Source organism: Antennarius striatus, chromosome 11 (genome assembly GCF_040054535.1).
Source record: "Antennarius striatus isolate MH-2024 chromosome 11, ASM4005453v1, whole genome shotgun sequence".
Taxonomy (NCBI): domain Eukaryota; kingdom Metazoa; phylum Chordata; class Actinopteri; order Lophiiformes; family Antennariidae; genus Antennarius; species Antennarius striatus.
In genome coordinates, this window is record NC_090786.1 from 11,383,847 (window position 1) to 11,405,000 (window position 21,154).

Genomic DNA, 21,154 nt, shown 5'->3' on the forward strand with positions numbered 1-21,154 from the left:
CAGCATTAAATATCACGGTAATTAATCAATCAAAATAAATTGGACTAAAACAAACAAGAACAAGGCAGTCAGAGACCGCAAGATACCATGAAACCCCTGAATTCAAAATTTCACCCTGACCTACACATTTTTGTGCCTCTGGCTTCCTGAAAATGTTGCTTTTTGTTTTGTGATTTACACCACCCGCCTCACCCGCAAAGCCATCAGCATTGCAGGTGATCCCACACACTCCGCTCACAGCCTTTTCAGCCTGCTGCCATCGAGACTGCAGAGTCTGTGGGCCAGAACCAGCAGGCTCAAGGACAGTTTCTTTCACCAGGTGGTCAGGAGGCTCAAGTCCCTCCCTGCTCTGCCCCCTGCCATAGCCTTGAACTCTACCCTCACACTGCCCTGCCCTCTCCCCAGCACCTGACTACCTATCTCTCTCTCCCCCCATCAACTCAGAGACTATACGCACACGTCACTTCTCCTACGGGATTAGGAGTGTATAGAGATGTTTACCATCCCTTGTGTTTCGTCTAATACTTCGTGCTGTACTGTCTGATGTACTGTCTGTGTTGTACTGCCTGTTGTACTGCCTGTTGTACTGCTTGTGTGGTTCTGTCTGTGTTGTACTGCCTGTGTTGTACTGCCTGTGTTGTACTGCCTGTTGTACTGCCTGTTGTACTGTCTGTGTTGTACTGCCCGTGTTGTACTGCCTGAGTTGTACTGCCTGTGTTGTACTGCCTGTGTTGTACTGCCTGTTGTACTGTCTGTGTTGTACTGCCTGTGTTGTACTGCCTGTTTACTGTGGGTCAGAGAGGACTGCAATTTCATCTGTGCTGTATGTCGTGCATATATGGTACATTTGACAATAAAGCTGACTTTGACTTTGACTTTGTGATTATGTCTCATCAGGTTTCAGAGATGTGTACCTAAGAAGGCACAAAAGGGAAAATTTGACTTGGGTTTCCAAGGTCAAGGTTGTGATCTAATTTTCGTCCCCTTGCCTTCCTGAACATAACACCTTCTGTTTTGTCTTTCTATCTTATCCGGTTCCTAACATATGTGCAAAAAATTTACAAAAGTTGAAATTTGATCATGTCATTTTCATCCCCTTTGCTGCCCGAGTAATGGGCTTTTTCTTTCATCTTTCTATCTGCAACAGTTGTGAAGATATTTGGTGGATGGACGGACAAATGGACAAACACACAAACACCTGACAATTAGAATACATCACCGCTTCATGGGATGTAAGAAGTTCCTGTATATTACATGATTCCATGAGAAACTCTTCCTTCCAGCTGCCCTGACACATTTTGCTCCTGTGAGATTGCTCTTAATTTTTCTCACGCTGCTCTGAAGGCATAGGATCCTTCAATTAAACATTCAGTTTATACTGAATATTCAGCAAGTCAACCGCCTTAGGTTCATGAGTATTTTAACACTGGCTCAGTACGTAGTGTACTCTAACTTGGCCATATTCTTACTTCTTTCACCAGATCCATACATAGTTGATGGCTGTGGTGTTATCTGAGGCAACATCTATGATGTCATTAGATGCTGCTCTCAGTTACCTCTGCCTGCATTGGCATTATAGCAGATATGTACCTGTAAATTATTAATACCCAACCAATTGTTTCCTGCTCCTTTGGCAGTATCTCTTATCGTCTGTAGTATTTCATCGGGAAATATAGTACACACTACTGATAAAACAACCAAGAACAATCCTCAGCTTGGCTGAACTCTGTTTCAACCCATGAGCGTCAGGACTAGACAGATGCTGCTGAGGTACAGTAAAATGTAAAATCTACTGCAGTCTATGGCATGTCAGTTTTCTCCATGTGTGACAACAGCTGACACAGACAAGAGTTCTAGCAATGTCAGCATATTGTCATTTAATGTTAACAAAATTTAGTTGCACGAAAGCTTCAACGAGCATTTGTTTGCAACTTTAAATGCAAAGCAAAATGTACAGTGCTGTCACACTTAACCACACTAATATAAATTGATAATAAATAAATATTTTTTCCTTTTAATTCAGCATTCAGTGGTAAATATCTTGTCTTGATAGATCTGATGAAACTACAGCTGGAATTCTTTTTTTTCTTTTTTTTAAGTGAAGTCTCTCCTAACACAGGGTGGCAGCATTGAGTTATAACTGACAGCAGCATCTCATCTGTGTCATAGATTTAGTTTGATGCCGACGCTTCTCAGTAGAAACACAACAATGAGACACATATTGCTGATAACAAATAAACTATAGTTTTTGACATATTGAGATAAAACAATTTATTGTCACTGGATTGTTATTGGATTTTTAAAGTGATTCAAATCAAATCTGAAACAAATCTGGTCAAAAATAAGTGAAGCTGTTGTCTTTCGTTTTGCAGTCCTACTAGGGAAAATCAACTCAGGTTGTTCCGTCTTTGCCTGTACTGGAGTCCATGCTTCTGCGTGCATTATATGTATGCAATGGTTGTACTGATGTATCCTCTGGCAGTGATATTGTTTATTTATCACTCATTCAGTATGTATTCAGTGTCACACAGTGCCATCATTCAGAATATTCATACTGCCTTTAAATTAGTGCATGATAACACGTTGCAAAAGAAGCAATTTACGATTCTGAATGAATTATGATGGATATTAAAACCATGAAAATCAATGAATTAAAAATGAATGAATGAAGGAATGAAGGAATGTCAAGTGAAATTATCCTCACTTTTTAATCCTCATTATCCTCATTATCCTCACTTCTCTTAAAACTACTAAAACTATTTAGCTGTTTTTTCATTGTTCAATAACATATACAGTACAAACACAAACACACACACACACACAAACACAAACATACACACATGTTTGCACGTTTAGTCTTCATCAACAGTTATTTTAAAAAGCTTTTAATGGGGCCATGAAAGGATAATTTTGTCAAGTGTTTGTAACAGTGAACTAAATAATTAACTATATTTACATATTTCGATAAAATTTAGTCAATTTATGTTTTGTATTCATCAGGTTGTTTCAAGTATCTACATGAGGGGAATTAGGAAATGGAGGCATTTGTTCTGCATATAGGCATAAGAATAGGACAGTTTAACAAATTCTAGGTGGTATTTTATTGAAATACATCATTAAAACCTACACTCTTAACACGCTATAACACATTACTGGAACTATATGTGTGTGTGTGTGAGTCTCGGCGCAAATGGTAAATATTGTGGCGCAGTCTTCCATTTTTTACACTAACAATGAGGACTGGGGGTAGGGTGGTGGTGGGGGTAGTGGTGGTGGTGTTGGTGGTGGGGTAGTGGTGGTGGTGGGAGGAGTGTGGGGGGGGAGGGGTTGGCTGTCTGAGAGAAAAAAAAACATTTTACAGTTCTCCCTCAAACACTGACTGATTTACTGCTAAATTAATTACCCCTTAACCAACTTTAGATAATAATGCTCAGAGCTGCCTGCCGGAGCAGCATCATTCTATTAATGTTCGATTTGCAGTTCAGCCACAGTGACTTCATATTTAGATTTTATTGTATTTTCTTAGTGAATGTGCAGCATTCACAAAAGAAATGCACAGAATTATCTCACGAATCACCTGTGCAGCGGAGATGGGATTAGCACATTATTTAGAGAGAGAATTTGTTAAAAACTCTCAAAACTTAACATGTCTGCTCCTAAGCGCCACAATAGGTGCATTTACAGAGTGAATTCAAGCACACTAGAGTTTAATTAATTGAAACTTTTACAATATAAACCCCTTTACAATCATAATCCCCCTTTAATCAAATCTCAGTATAATCATTTCACCTCTCTTCGCTTGGTTTTGAAGGTCATGTGTCATTGTGTAGACTTCTCACAAAAGTACATTATTAATAACATCTGTGAATTAGAAGTTGGCATACATGTTCTTAATGAAACTGAACAGTTATTTCTTCACAATGAGCTCCAGGTGAACTAAACTGGAGCATGAGCATGAGCATGAGTTTTTATTGAAGCATGCAGCTGATCTGATCCAGATCCAGATCCACCTACATGGCTCCGCTTGCCAATCCTGTACTCTCCAGGAAACGATCATCAGACATCCAAGTGTGAGTGTTTTCAAAAGGGTGCCACACAAGTGTACAGTAAATACTTTTTTATTTTTTTTTAAAAAAGGCGTGTGACTTACAGTGTGTACATACAAAGTATGGGAGTTGTCAAATAACTGAAACTGAAATAAATAAATATCTTCGGAGAGGCACAGTAAGGTGAGATAAGTCCAATAAGTAGGGCAATTGAAAACACAGCTAGTCTGGATTCATTTCAGTGACTGGACTGGTCTCTCCCTGTCTGAGCCCCCGCGTGTCTCTGTTCAGCAGTCGATAGGTTAACCTGCCTGTGGCATCCATCTTGTATGGCCCCCTCACATTACCATTGATCTGAGGGAAATAAAGAGCACACGTGTTATTATATATAGCCCAGAAAAAGACCCTCTCACAGTGATGGAGTGAACAGGCCAAATGTATGAAATATTGCCCCTGCGACATGTTCTATCTTCCTGTCAATAGTGCAGCGTTTGCACACAACCCAGATCAATAGAGACTTATCTTTTCATGATACCACATAACGATGTTGTCTGCTGTCTTTTTCTGATATTGAAGGTCTAATCTTGTCCCTCCACCTTTTTAAATCATCCACAGTGATATGTATATTTGGACTGTTTTCCTTTTTTTCCCCTTGTGTCTTTCCAAGAGGTAAAAATTGGTGTGGAGCTGCTATACTCAGACGTGGCAGTTACAAATTTACATGTTGTTTTCCTGGACGTTTCTCTGAAGCTTTTGGGGGTCTCTCATGTGTGAGACTGCTCAGTGGAGAGAAGACACCCCTCTGTAAAAACATCTGTTGTGGAAATGGCTGTCAGACTCCCTTTTGTGGGCTCTGTCTCTTCTTTGCGCAGAGATTGTCATTTGTTTCGATAATTTCTGTGGGTGAAAGAATAATGATTGAAGATCCGGAGTACGTACAGTAGATGTGCAGTTGAGCAGTCTCCAGTTGGACAGGATTTATCTGTTGGGTTTTTAATGGAGGGAATATTTCATACCGATTTACATTTGTGGTTTACACATTGAGGCATGTAATTTAACAAGTCTATTTAACAAAAAAAAACAACTACTGCAATGAGCTGTGATTTGAGTTTTTAAGGAATGATTTGCAATCAATAATTTCCTTGTGTATTCTCTGTACATTGTGCTGCTTAGAGAGAGAGAGGATAAGGTAAACTAATCATTCATTTTATTGTATAAGGTGAATTAAAATTCTTCTTTGTATATACAGTATATAACCATATATCCTGTCAGTAAGGATGTACAATATCAATAAAATGGTAATTATGAAAGACCCCTTCAAAATTTGTTCTCAAATAAAGTGAATTTCCTAGAGAAAGGCCCGTATAGTGATGCCACTGCACTCCATTTCAAAGGAAGGTTTCACACCTCTCCAGTAGCATCTTAAAACACATCATCCTTTGCAATCTCTGATCAGCTGCCATTTATTTCAGTCAAGTTGGTATTTCTATTTAATCATATTGACTGATAAATTCCTTTTTGTCCACTCAAAACACACAAAAAAATCATTACATATATTCTGTGTGTATGTAGGAAGGCGAGGCACAACGTGATGAAATTTTAACATTGTATTAACTTTTTAGCGTTCCATTAGTGATTTGTACAGTTTACACTGAGTTCTATTCAAAATTCTAGACACTGTAGGACAGACCTGTTTTAAAAACCGTAAAAGTTTATTGTTATTTAATCCTTAGCAGCAAATTTTCAACATGAATAGAAGAGGTAGTTTTGTGGTTTCTTTTCCCCCCTGTTGAACAGATGAGTGAGCAGTGAGATCTCATAATAGATGTTCCTGTGTTTTATCTGTCTTCCTGACAATCCCGGGTTCTTGAACATGTTCCCACATTCATGTGGGTTTATTTTCAGACCCTCTTTGTAGGCTTTCATATCTACTTTTATAACCTAATGCTTTTTGTGACACTAGCTTTCATGGGATTGTAATCTCCTACTTTTTTGGTTTTGTCTACTTAGCTTCCCCACAGTAGTTTTTTTTTCCTTATCAATATAATCAAAATCCTGAATTCAATATTGTTTTCCTATATTATTATATTAAGAATTCTTATCCACTGATTGGTCTTTTGCACTGATTGGTCTTTAGCACTATCTGTTGCTAAATGCGTTATCGTCTTCTGCCATTCATGTACACATTTATTGGATTCCAAGTCTCTGGGATCAATCTTTTGGCCACCAGAGGAGCATAACTAATGGCAACATTAGAATGGCTTTGTGAGAGGGACTGGCCGGATGCAGTTTAACCAAGCAGGAAATAATCTAGGATTTTATATCCTGCATGAATGGCCATAGGATATGCTGAGAATAAATTAATCCCCTACTAAAATTTTATCAGTGGTTTTATCTTTTGAATGGAACCGTTTCAAAGGGGTGGGTGGTTAGTTTGAATGATTTTTTTTTTCTTCATAAGGGTTCGTAGGGTGTTTGTTCTCCACATTTTGTGACAGATCATCTTAATGCTCAGTCCGGGTCAGAGTATCCATTCTGCCTCTGACCGCAGGTCTAGACTGACTTCCCCTGCAAAGCCTTTATTTCCCTTCCTTTTTAAAGACCCGCTTCTATTTTCCTGTTGTGCCCAAACAAGGATTTTATAAAATGGGTGACAGTGCCACACAAGCTGTCTGCTGAATCCCCCTTAATTAAAGTGACTTCTAAAGCCTTCCTCAGACACTAATAAACCCTCTCTCCATTAAGATCCTCCTAATTACTGTGTGCAAAGGAAAGGGGGACACACAGAGACAGACAGTGTGGAGGTAAGCCTGCTGGCATTTGGCCCCATAAGCTGAGCGCCACACAAAAGAAAATGTCCCCTGGGTTACTCATCCTACCAGAGAGATTCCTTCCTTTTTTCCCAACTTCACCTCCCCTCTCCTGTTTTTCTTCTTTATGAATGAAAGTATATGACATGTGAGGCTGACAGTGTCCATTCATGGGGCTGGTGGAATGTGTGAATAAGGACTTTGAATGAGGCGTGAGTCACAGTCACGTGATTGGTCATTAAGCAGGTTTTTGATTTAACTGTTGTTTAAATGTGAATAATGGAAGGGAGAGTGGTGTCATCGCTAAACATACATTAAAGTCGGGCTGTTTAGAAGATATAATATTCAACAGAAACTAACAGATGCAGGAATCTCTCCTATAAATATTGTTTTTGCTAAAATTACATATTTATTTTATAAAGTTTTAATATTTTAGACAATAGCCCCATTTTAGACCAACATAGTGGCTAAATTGATATAGACAAGAGAATTTCATATCTTTACATGTCACACTTAGCAGCAGTGAGTGTGTGGACAGTCCCTGCAACTCCAGTGGCAGAGACCTGCCCAGAAAGGTTAAACATGCTTGGTTCATGTCCAGGTCTGCAGATTAATGACATTAACGAAGTTTCCATTAGTTGTGCAACTGGGGAAGACATGGGCATTCATGTGGAAAGCCACATGACTGAAGCAGAGATAAGAGAAAATGAAATACGTCTTCATGGAGACAGGAGGGGCCAGGAAGTGCCACTCCAAATTAGCCGCAGGCCCAGTTTGTTGTTACTTCATTAACCTAACAGCCCCGGGAAAAATAAAAAGTGGGGTCACAACCTGTAGCAACAGGGTGGCTTCCTCCAACTAATGTTGGACGCAATTATTGACACAAACAAGTATAGAAAATGTGTTATTTAAAGGGAAGTCCCTTTTATATCACCATCGCTACATTTGAGTGTTTTCCATTCAACGAATGTCTGTGTTTGCACTGAAACTTAATCTAGCAATTTTATTTCAAATATTTGAATAATAATTTGTATATAATATAATAAAAATTATGAAAAAATTACTGCTATAACATTAGACCGTCAAAATAAGCACAGGATTAATTTTGTATTAATAATTTCATGTTAAAATTTGTTAAAAGGGTTAATCATCAACATTTAGGTCTATTTCACTTTTTTTTTTTTACAAGTTTCAAAGTCAAAATATACAGTCAGTCTCATGAGTGCAGTAATATTTTTTGCAGACATTGGCAGGTTTTCACTGTTTAATACTCTTTGGCTTCTTGCAGAGGTAAATGCATGAATACTCCTGTAACAAGATAAGAAAATATCCAACATCACAGTTTGTATCAGTTAGACAAATTAATTACTAGCTGTTCTACAGATATTACTGGATCTTTAACTATTCAATCATAATGAATATTATGTTTTCTTTGTTGCTCTCTGACATTTGATGGAGTGCTTCAGATCAGGGCTGAGGTGTATAATGCCGTCCCTGTTGTTGTAACATGAGCTGCACTGTGGCTCTTTATTTGCAGCCGGTGACTTTATTAGAGTCTATGGTTACAGACCCTTGGAACGAGGCCTATTGTATTCTCACCCCTTCTCTGCAAACATACCTGTGCTGCCCTGATCCTGTGTCTAATGTCACAAACAGGCCTGATAGATTTTATAGAATGTCAGTAAAGGCATCAGCATTCATTTATGTTCTGTTAATTAAATGGAACCAGCAAGTTGCACCTCAAATCTTAATATTTGTCTTACATCTTGATTTTATTTTCTTCCTAAAAGAATTTTTTCTTCCTTCTTTATTCTCTCCCTTTGTGTGTGTGTGTGTGTGTGTGTACACACACACACACACACACACACACACACACACACACACACACACACACACACACACACACACACACACACACACACACACACACACACACACACACACACACTATATATATTAGTCAGTGACTAATATATATAAGCAATCAGTGACATGGATCAGCTGACTTGGCTAGAAACTCTGTGGCACAGGTAGACAGAAGCAGGGTCCAGCGAGTGTCTACTGAGGCTGCAGACACATCTGCCTGCTTCATTTCACCTGGTAACTGAGCATGTAGTATTTACTTCTCGGCTGAAATGCAATCAGGGACTGCTAGCTGGCAAGGAAGCAATGAGCTCGCGATTAGGTGCACTTTTTCATCCACAAGGAGCAAGAATGAGAATTCCTTGGATATAATGCATTTTTCCCTCTTCTTCCTTGAACAAGCCTTTGATTTGTTATTTCTTGTTTTTGAAGTTGTTATAGTCAAAGATAGTTGCATGGAACATTTTACATTATTTTAAAATAATTTTATTTATCTGAAACTAGAGCAGTTTCTAAAATAAGATTTTATGTATGAGTATAGCTTAAACTTCAAATAATTCTGCTTCATTCAAAACAACTTAAACGTAGAATGAGATGTCTAATTAGTAGTGGTTACATTGAAGAGAACCAGAACCCTTTGGATTTCTGATAAGCAATGTAATAATGACACTACTGATCTTACTATATGCCCCTTTGCTCTGCTGTGCATGTATAAACATTTACATCCTTGAGACAAGAGTCACCTCTCTAATCTGGCTGAAGAAGTGTGTGGAGAGGCCCTTTATCCCACCCTGCCCACAGAAGAGCCATTTACCTCCACTAATGGAAGTCTTTCAGTCCAGCGGTCTTTTAGTTCGCCTCTCAGCTCCCTGAAAGAAACTTCACCAAAGAGGAGACATTAAGGAAATCAGTTAATCTGGAGCGTTTTGTCCATGTCTACACCCAGAGTGGACCAGGCTCCCTGGTGCCTTCATAAGAGGCACAGCAACTGTAGAACTGCTTAGATCAGCACATTTCCTAAGGTGCCCCAAACAAGACTCAGAGGTTAAACAAATAGGTGGGAAGACTCCTAGTCATTGTTTCATGAGCTGAAGGTTTTTAGATGTCGTCAATGTAATGAATTAACTTTGTTTGCTGTATTCATTTACGCTTGTTACCAGGGAAGCACATCATCATTTTGTTCTGGTTCTCAAAGGAGCTTCTGAAGATGTTCTTATCTTTTGGACCACATGAAGCAGAGATATTTGAGATTATTGTCATTACTTGTAGCCTCTTGAATTTGACTGATGGATAATATATTCTATACATCCTATAGTCTCTTACCTCCATGTAGACCATTTTATATCCTGAAAGCTCCCTTGTCAAACAAGAGCAGTGCTGTTCTCAAAACAAATCTGCTTGTTTTGTTCTGTTTGCACCCTTGTTCTTAAAATCAAATCTTTATAACTTTACAAAGGAGTGAGTAAACACCAGTCACTATAAGAAGACCAGGTGATCAACTGACTTGGACGACCCTGCTGTAAACTCCAACGTTGATTGGATCTCCGTCTGCAGAATAAAACCAACTTCAACTTCCCTTCATCCCATAAAGACTCGTAGAACCTCTTTACTACTTCCTGTGCATTTTATCTCTCCATTGTTAGACAGAAACACAATGTGCACAATGTTGGCACCCAGAAGCACATTTTATTATAATAAATGCTCACCTGTTTTATTTTGTGACTGAATATGTGATAGTTGAAAAAAAAAAATCATACTCTTTAAATATATTTAGGTTGCAGCATGACTGATGACTTTACTGATGTCAGCAAACTGACAAGAAACTGTCTGATGGAGGGAACCAAAGTCTAAGTATTGAATTCACTAAAAGGGAAAGAATACTAACATCCTGTTGATGCTATAAAAAAAGTCAGACGATCACCAAGTCATGAAAATGTATCCTCTGAATACAAAGACCGGACAAAATTTCATGGCAGTCCATACAGTTGTCTTTGAGATAATTCCTTCTGGACCTTGCTGTTCATATTAACATGATTAATAATTAAAGTGAAGCACCAACATCACACAAGAACATTAAAAACTGAGGTTTTATCAAACCTATAGTCAATTAAATGAACAAAAGACACCATTTGTGTTTTATTTCATCTGTTTAAATCTCGCTGTAGCAAATTCAGAGAAAACAAATGATTGATTTAAGAGCAGCAGGTAACTCTGTGAATGAGGCAATAAAGCCCCATTCCCCATAAAAGGAACCTGAGGAAACAATTGTACCAGAAGGAACAGAAGCCCCGCCACAATCACAACCTAGTCACTGTTACTTACCTTTGTTTGTGATAGTGGAGGCTTTTAACCCTGCAGACACTCAGTCTTTACTCACCATTTATGGAGCAATCCTAAGGTGACAGGAGTGCTAGACCAAGGTCATCAGTGGTTACAACCAGAGTGACTTGTCGTTGAAGACGTGACGGGTTAAATAAACACACGAAGAGCGCTGGAGAATGGGGATAATCATGTGGGCTGTGAAATGACAGGTGGTTCGCAGGTCTGGATGAGCAGAAGGGATTTGGAAAATGAGGAAAATATTTGACTGAATTTCTGCATTTCAATCAGATGAGTCAGTGGGTAGAGACAGAAATTCAAAATAAAGTATGCTGTAATACACAAACATATCCACAGACCCATGCATGTAAAATACACACATGCTTGTATGTATAACTGTGACAGATGCAGTTGTATTCTTAGCATTAAAGGAGGGCCCTGAGGCTCTGTACTGTCTGTATTGACAGCACACCAGGGATCAGGTGTAACACAGTGATACAGACCCCCCCACGTCATACACGGTGTTGTGGGATTTCGTCAGATATACCACAGCAGATTTAGCAGCTGGTGTGACGTCGCTTTGCTCGTCTTACTTAATTATCTTTACAATATATATTGTCCACACTATGTAAATATACTGACGACAACCACTTTTTATTGCTTTAAAATCAGAGTTTTGGGAAAACAATGCATCATAATGTCTTTTAAATCATTTTCTAGGTACATCCTGTCAGTGTCAGGATAAATTCTGGAAGGTCCTCTAGCTTGTACTGCCCCTGACTGGCCAGTTGAGGACATGCTTTCCTCAGTGTGAACAGAGTTTGACTTGCACAGACATCACTCTGGTCCACTTCCTTCCACACACTCAACATGTATATAAGTCATATCAGCTGAAACATTTGGAAAATCATCTTCTGGCAGTGGTCTATGGTAAAAAGAACAGTTTACTCAAGTTCTTTGTGGATTCACCAACTATTTTAGTTGATCAATATACCGTTGAATCAGCCTTTCCCATGTTAACTGTCTCATTTTTATTCTACTCTTGTATAAACGTTTTCTTACAGTTTTATTGTAAAACATATTGTTTGGATTTAACTTTATCAATAATTTAATAATTATTTTCACAGTTGCCCTTTAACTAAAGTCATCCCAACAAATTTGAAGCTATGAGTAAATAAGCTAAAATATAATATATACAAACTCAATCTCTACACTTTAATCAGAGCTGCAGAGTTGATGTTTTATTTGTTGTAGTTTTAATTCAATTGTTCTGGGATTATTTAATATTATTAATTTGACATTTTTATCAATATATTTACATAGTATTAAACTTTACGATAAAATCACAAAAATGGGTTTACACCACAAGCATCACACACACAAAAACACAGACACACACAAACACACACACGCACAAACACACACACGCACAAACACACACACGCACACACACACACACACACGCACACACACACACACACACACACACACACACACACACACACACACACACACACACACACACACACACGCACACACGCACACACACACACACACATACACACACACACACACACACACACACACACGTGGTTCCTGCCTCTCCCCAACAGGTTTAGGTCCATGTGCCATCCAGGTCGACCCTTTTTCCAGGTGCAAACCTCCACTGGAAACTACCTGTCAAATAGGTAAGGCCAGAAAGATGTGTGGCCTGTGAAAGGGATATGCTCACACTGCCAGTGGGCACAGAGAACCTCCTTTGTTTCCTTCCATGACTCACATACTTTCAGAGGCCAGATAAGCCTCAGCACCATGAAACACTGCTTTATGTTTAGCCTGGGTTTTTTCCCAGAGAAGGCAGAGTGGACTCAGAGGAAAAACCAGCCAGTGACCAGGTAATATGTCCTCAGTGTCACACCTTATTAAAGGACCAGATACCTAAAAGGAACTTGGTCATGTAGTCCTGATGCATCTAAGTACCTACTGAAAAAAACGAAGCAACTTTAAATATCCCTCCCTTCAGGTCCTTTGCTGCTTCTCCTTTTCTTTTACTTCATTCTCTCATCTGAGAGTTTGAATGGTGCAAAGCAATGGAGTAGGAGGGGTCGATGGCTAGGGAGGTGGGGGCTCGGCCGTTTCCTGAAATCGGATTAGCAGCTACTCTACACTTATGTTTCAGGGACCGGGGCTTTAGTTTAGCCCAGCTCAAAGACCACCCAACAGGTAAGCAGTTACATTACAGAAGAGCAAAAAGGAAAGTGAATGGTGAGGATGAAAACACTCATGAGGAATGGATACAGAGAGAATGAAATATATATAAGACTAGCCAACAAGCTAGTGAAACCGGGTTTCTACCAGGCAGTTAATCTGAAATTGAAAAAAACAAAAAAACAAAACAGCACAATGGAGTGGCAGGAATGTACAAATTGCAATGAAATACATATAAACAAGAGAGGAAAAAATGTAAACTTAACTTACTCTTAAAATTTATTCACAGCAACCAATTTGTGAACTTCTTTTTGAACCAACTCTCTGGACCTTCACAAAGACCTACCTATCTCAACCCCAGCCCTCCCCATGCACAAGAATCTAAACCTCACACTGTCATGCTGCTGCCACTGCATCCCATAGAAAACCTCCTAGAAATTAGTTTTTGGCAACTGGCTTGCAAGCACACTCTTCTGTCTGCTGCAAGCCACCAAGGCTTTGTTAGACAGGCCCTGTTCTGAGCCCAGAGCCTTCAAGACCCCCATTATGCAGCAGGACTCAGCGGGGCAGAAAGAGCAGGAGTGTTTTCGCCAGTCATGTGGGCACACAGGCATTATACACTCTTCAGTGGCACTGCACATATTTTGTGAGTCTTACAAACAGAAGGAAGGCCCGCAAAGACTGCAAGAAGTTTTGATAATTGGGAGTTATATAAGTTCCAAAATCCCCACAGGAGGATTTTAAGTTTTTCCCCTCCTATTGTGTGTTTTGAAAAGCTGTGTGAAGGCCCCACTGTGAAGGTGACAAATCCTTTGACATAAATCATTGTGTAAAAGGTTAAAGGAATACAGTCAAGTGCTCAGAAAGAAGAGCCTCTAATTGCCTGCATTCCTTCAGCTTTGCTGAACAGTGTTTTACAAATTAAACAACAGCCCCTGCACACTGCAGAACAGTTTTGTGCGCACACACACACACACACGCACACACGCACGCACGCACGCACGCACGCACGCACGCACGCACGCACACACACACACACACACACACACACGTGATTCATGCATATGTGTTGTATCTTATTTTATTTGTATGTGCCACTGTGTGAGTCCACTTGTGTTTTATTTAAAAAAAAAAATGTTCATATCACTTGGGAGAGAAGAGAGTTTACCAATCAGTGACAGACAAACTCAGAGCAGTCTACTTAAATATCACTGCTTCTATCAGGGGTCCTGACTGCAGAACACACGGGCTGAGCAGCTCTGATCAGTGTTGTGTTGTGTGTTTTTTTCCCCCAGTGAATCACACTGGGGAACATGTGTGTTTGTAATGCAGGGATGCATGGTGCTAACCCTCCCCTGAGTAGTAATGCATGAACTGTTAGCAAAACATTGTTGCTGAGGCTGTTCCCTTCTATGTTAATAAGACTGGGATTGGGGTTGGGAAGGTGGGTGTGAGGGGGGTCTGAGTTGCACAGATGTTTCACAAGGTTGACAAGATTCATAATTCACCTATAGTGAGGGATGTTGTTCATTTGGCAGACCTTAGGCGAACTTTCAAAGTCAATGCAGAGAGCAGATGATGTCACATGAGGCAGATTGGAGAAATAAAAATAAGATTTTTTTCAGATTACATATTTAATATTTCATTATCAAATGTCAAAACAACGTTTTTGAAATCAAAATTATTTCATGAAATCCATGGATTCTGTAACATCTTGACAAAGTGAGCCCTGGGCTCGTTACAAAGCCTCTGTATTTGTAATCTCTGCGCTTTTTATGCAGCATTTCAGGCTGTCAGGCTGCTTAGCTTCCATGTCACTCCAGTGTGTGTTGTAGAGACAAGAGTTCAGTCGGTGTAAATGTATTTATGAATGCATGATTTTGTGAAATTGTGTACTTGTCTCTTCCCTCTTGCTGTCTAATGACTGGTAACCCCAGCTGAGAGTGTGTGTGTGTGTGTGTGTGTGTGTGTGTGTGTGTGTGTGTGTGTGTGTGTGTGTGTGTGTGTGTGTGTGTGTGTGTGTGTGTGTGTGTGTGTGTGTGTGTGTGTGTGTGTGTGTGTTTGTCTGCCTGTGTAAAGCTGAGGCTCTCCAGAGCACTGAGGCGAAACTTGGCCCCGGTCAGGCCAGTGCGCAGAGGGCAGAGACCAGAAAGCCTCCAGCCGTGCTCTCCCTCTCTCCTTCTCTTTCAATCTCTCCGTCTTCCACTGGGATTTAGAAATAGGTAGTCTAGAAGATGTAACATGGATTTATTTTGTACACAACGCTGAGGGATTCCTTGCTTTTAAATAAATGCACATACAATATATTTTATAGTCCTTGGGAGCTGCTTTCAGGATTATTTTATGTAACATCATTTCACCATACATCAACTTGCGCCCGTCGTCAATGACTGTTCTCTGACTTTTAAATTAAAATGACAAAATGCATAACTACAAAATATGTGGGACACTTTTGACATCAAAAGTAAGAGTAGTAAATATGCACAAGTATCCTTCTTAAGAATTGTTGACGGACTCATTTTCAAATGCCAGTAGATGACTTTGACTTTTTAAAATTTTTGTCATTTTAAAATAGGAATAGTATTTTTTCACTTTGCTTAATGCATGTTTTATTAAACCTCTGCTTTGAATGTTGTTCTGTAACATCTTATAACATGTAACATTTTTTACTTATGCATAACAGTCATGATCAACCACAATATGATTTAAAAATTGGAACTTAAGATGGAAGTAGCTGAACAGTTATAGAGGCTCTGTTAAATTTAGGTCATTGCTGACTGAACAACTGGCGATGTCATTATCAACATCCGTGCATTAGTCCATGAAAAATGAAAGTAAATGTAATAAAACAAACAACAAAACACAAACCAAAAACAAACAAACAAACAAACAATTCAAACAAAAAACCCTAATGCTTGTTTAACCAGATCTGAACCCACATTTGAGACAATTCTGGTCTGAGAGCCATCTTCACAACAAGGTTGATTGAAATCCAAGTTGTTTTTATAAGACTGCAGACAAAAAACAAGCAAAGAACAGACAAACAAATGGCTAACAATGTGACAAAAATCAGGATACCAGTGTCCTTTGGAGTCTCTGTCAATGGCTTCTTCTTTGTGCGCCCAGATTTACTCACAGGATCTTCCAGTAAACAGAGGAGGAAAACCAGCATGGAGCCACGGCCACCGGTTAAGTATTTTCATGCTGGATTTGAAATCAGATTATATACACTATGTCGGCTTGTTCGATTGACATCATGGCTTTGAAAAGACTAGATCCGATTAATAAAGGAATAAAAGAGATGAGAAAAACAGGAAAGGGGTGACTTTGCCCCTGGGGCTGAGGCCCCACCAGTTGACTAGATGGCTAATCTGCCATGCAAATTATATCCTGCCTCCTTGCAATGGCTCCTCTAATGTACTCCATTACACACCTTCTATTTGTTGTTGTAAGATTTTACAAACATACATGATTCCAGCAGCGGTCAGGAGTCAGTCTGGTAATAGAGAGACTGGGTAGATGGAATTTATAGTAACAAGGAATCAGCTGACACTTACTTGGTATCTTCTGGATGTTTTTGCTCCCGCTAAAGAATCTGCCTGTGTGTGTTCCAGGCAGGATTATAATGCAGCTGAGACTGAGAGGTTTAATCAGTGTGAGCGGCAGTATTTAGCCCGTAACACAGCTTACCTCGCCGTTTTCTCTTTTGTTTTAATGAGGTTGTACTTTGCTTCATCCTTGGAAGTCTCACCTCTCACACTCTGTTTCTGTCGGGCTGTCAAATGTAGCTGCACAAACACACATGTGTCACACATGCTAATCCGATTTGCACTAAATCATGACAGGGATTATACTGTACGTACAGTAGCAACAAAGCTGTGAAATTTTCGGTGTTTGCCAGCAGGAAAGTTCCCTTCCTTGTGAGTCTGGCTCAAGATTGCAGGGCAGACGATTTGTCTATGATTAGGAATAATAAACAAAATCCTAGGAACACTTGCATAAGAAGCTTTCGCTGTTCAGATTTACAATAATTACAGTAATTGAGTAGATGAAGTACTGGCTCAAGTGTTTATTTGCTTGTGATCTTGCCAATTGGTGTGCGTTCATTCTGTCAAATTGCTCCAGATCAGGCACTTGCTTCACAGCAGATGAGAAGAATATGGAAAACATGATGTACAACAACAATTTTGTACATCAAACTCTTTCCAAAGAAATATAGTCAAACCCAAATGTAAACTGCCAGCACTCAAATGCATGATTACCTCAATAGCAAATAAAGCTTTAGATAGATACCTAAACGTCTCCACATAAATTTGTAAATATTAGAAAAATAAAAAGCCCTATATAATGCATGTTTCTATCTGAAAACCAAAATAATCTTTTGCTTTTTCTACTGCATGATGGAAACACTGTACATGTCTTTCTATTGCCTTCTCTATCTCTGCAGGAGGAGCATTATTTCTGTCCAATCATGACTGAGAAAAACATGTGACTCCAGTTAAGTCCTAGCATTGTTCAACCTCATATCAGTATTTGACTGTTTTGACCAATCACTGCAAGAAAAACTGCTTCTGTAGGATAAACATAAACTAAATATAGAATATATCCTGTATCTTTGATATCAACATCCTGCCAAATAAAAATGAATATCCACCTTTCAAACAAAGGTATGCCTGGGAGTGTGGACCTCATTTCAAGCACAATTAACTTGAAATGGAGTGCTGCAAGATCAATAGTCCCCAGTTGATCCAGAGGGAGCTGTCAGTCTATGGAAATGGCACACATATGGTAATATCCCCAGCTTAACAACAACTTAGAGGATTTACTGTTGCTGTTTTCAGACCCACATGAATAACAAACAGTGTGCCACCCCCTGGGAACCATTTTGTTTTATCCCAGCCTCAATTAATCTTTAAGGGGGAGGATACCATTTGGAAGAAATGGCAGGGGGGATATGAAGAGGGCATTTGTAGATATGAAAAGTATATTGCTAATTGTGGAAAAAAATACAAATTGAAGATTGATTCATGCAAATTCAACGATGTGTGTTCTGGTGTTCCCATGTTCTCGTTCTCCCTCCGTCTCACACACACGCAAAGATAAATAAAGTGCTGCTGCACTTCAATTTTTCTAATTAGGACAATTTTGTGTCTGTAAAAGCTGCTATTGACAAGCATCCAGACATTAGCAGGATTATATGAGTTCTTACACTGATGAGTGTGATGAGATCTCAGGAGACGGGTATGGATTTTACCTCCTGCTGACTGCACTTCTCTCCTCTTCGCCTCGGGCCCAGAAACCTGTGGCACAAAATGCTTGCCGAGACAAAATGAGAGTGAGCATAACTGGCAAGCACAATAGTTATACTCTCCAGTGTGATGTCAGTAAGTCAGATTCATTTAGCGGAGTCAGGTGTGGAGAGCCAGAGCGTATAGACGTTGTAGTGTCATCTGAGAGAGCTCTGGGATTTTGGTCAATTCCAGATTGATTTACCTCAACTCTGCGATTGATGAAGTCCGTTCAGGTTAAACTGCGGAGCTCTCAATTGGACATGTACTTTGGGGACTCCCTGTTGGAATTGACTTCTGTGTGTCACCCTCGGATCAGGACGGGGGGGTGGGGGAACCGAGTTTCAAAGCACAACGTGAGTGGATTACATGACCCCTATGACGGTTATACTTTGTGTCTGTCTTTTGTAAGTTGAGATGAAGAGAACCAGTTTGTTTTGTCAGGTTGTGCCCATTTGAAAATTAGACCAGTAGAGAAATGGTGTAATTCTTAACGTGACTGGAAAAGGGAAATCAGCCTGTGACGGTGGAGTAAGAGGTATTTCTCCCTCTCAGGAGGGTGACATGCAGGTGGAGGCACATTACAGGAAGAGAGGCAATTCCCCTGTCCTGCTTTCCCGGGAGTGTGCAAAACCAAAACTAAATTTCCAAATCATTTTGTCAGTCAGCACTGATGAAGGAGAAGTGAACACACCACAGCTCAGGCCCTGTGGCTCCAGCTTTTATCATGTAAATAAGGTGAATGGGGCTGGGTTAGGGGGGCAATTCCCAAGTCGACACTTGTGCCAAATACAACTTTCCTGTGCTTTAGGCCCACAATGAGAAATGTATTTGGAGGCCTCAATTTTAATTTAACTACAGTGGCAGCTGAGGGGACACCGGGGACTTCATCTCATGACTGCTACGATCACTCGTGTGGAAGGAGGGGAAGCCTCTACCTTGTGCTGTACATTTCAATGTGCGAGATCTCCTCCACAGCTCCATCACTGTGCGTGTGTGTGTGTGTGTGTGTGTGTGTGTGTGTGTGTGTGTGTGTGCGCGCGCGCGTGCATGTCATACAGCTGACTGTTGCTTTCTTTATGTGGTTTCCCCGGGGAGGAAACATGCTTCTTGCACGGCTGTAACATTTGATTCATTACGATCTAAAACAGCACATCAGTTCACTTATTATGTCTTAAATCCTCCCAGTGTCCCAAAGATGTGAGGGGGAAAAAATCCACCAAAGAGACACTGCCTCGAAATTGACAGCTGCTATTTTGCTGTGCCATCTGGTGCATTTGCCAGGGAACAGAAAAGGGTTAATATTCTATGATGTGTGGTAGCAATGGCACAGCCTCTTTTGCACAGCCAGAATGAAAAGCCGGGTGCCAGGAGTCTGTGCACCCGATGGAGAGAAACCCTCAACATTAGCATGGCACCATATCAACCAATGTGGCTAATTTAATGGGTCAAATACGGTTGGGAGTGTGCCAAAATAACAGCCGTACCGGCAGAATTTCTAACAGAGCGGATAATCACAAAGAAAAGTTGCAGTTCTGCTTGCAAATGTGCAGGTTTTTGACCATAATTCTCAAAAGATAAATTTTTTAAAAATCGCTGGTATTTTCTTTTCTTTTTTTTGTTCACCTCACATTTGGGAAAACTGTTTGTGTTCCTACGCATTTGTGTGTAAGTATGTGTTTTGCTGTGTTGGAGCTGTCATTATTCATTGACCACAGATGTAAATGGATCTAAACAATGGGACTCGCGTGCTGCGGGTAACAATCGCCCCTGGAGAGGACAGGGCCTACTGAAATTAATAGGCCTCCCGTGGCTAAATAAGCAATGGTGAAATAAGCCTAAATGTCCCCCCAATCGTATGACAGACAGGGCCCAAGAATCTGAACAGCAGGTAGTTATTATATGAATTGCTGGAGAGGGACATATTGCAGACCCAACATGCCACATCAAAACCATCACACTGCACTGGATTTGAATCATTATGAGTGCACAGTATGTTTCAGTGGAGATAAAAGCTGCACAATGCTTCCTGCTATGTTGAAGTGTGTCACAACATTCATAAACACAACTGATTCTTTCATAACATACAGTAAGACTAAATATATCAAATTTATTATTATTACTATTTTTTTACATCAAACTCTTTTATGCAAATCATGAGGCGTCAGAAAATAAATGAAAAATAAATAATAATAAATCTGTTATCCTGTCAGAAAGCACCACATATGGACACACACATGCCCAAAGCCCTGAAATTTTTTTTTACTCTGGGTACAAATATGGTCCTTCGCTGGAAGTCACACTCTGAGCAATCAGCTTTATTTCTATTTTTAAGTGAAGGCTCGCAAAGAAATGTGAAGTTCAAAAAACCTGGCAGGGGGTTAATTAGTACTCTAAGATGAATTATCATGCAATTAAAGACTTTAAAATACCAGAAAACAAAACATACAATGCGAAAAAAAAAAACTTGCTAATTTTTTTCCTAAACAAACAGAGAGACGCCGTCGTCTCAACATCTTTGACGTTGACTTTTTAATCAGCCGACACTCCTACCATGCAGTACTATATTTTGGTCTTTAATTTTAATCTGTTTCAACTCATTGTTAAATGTCAAATTGGC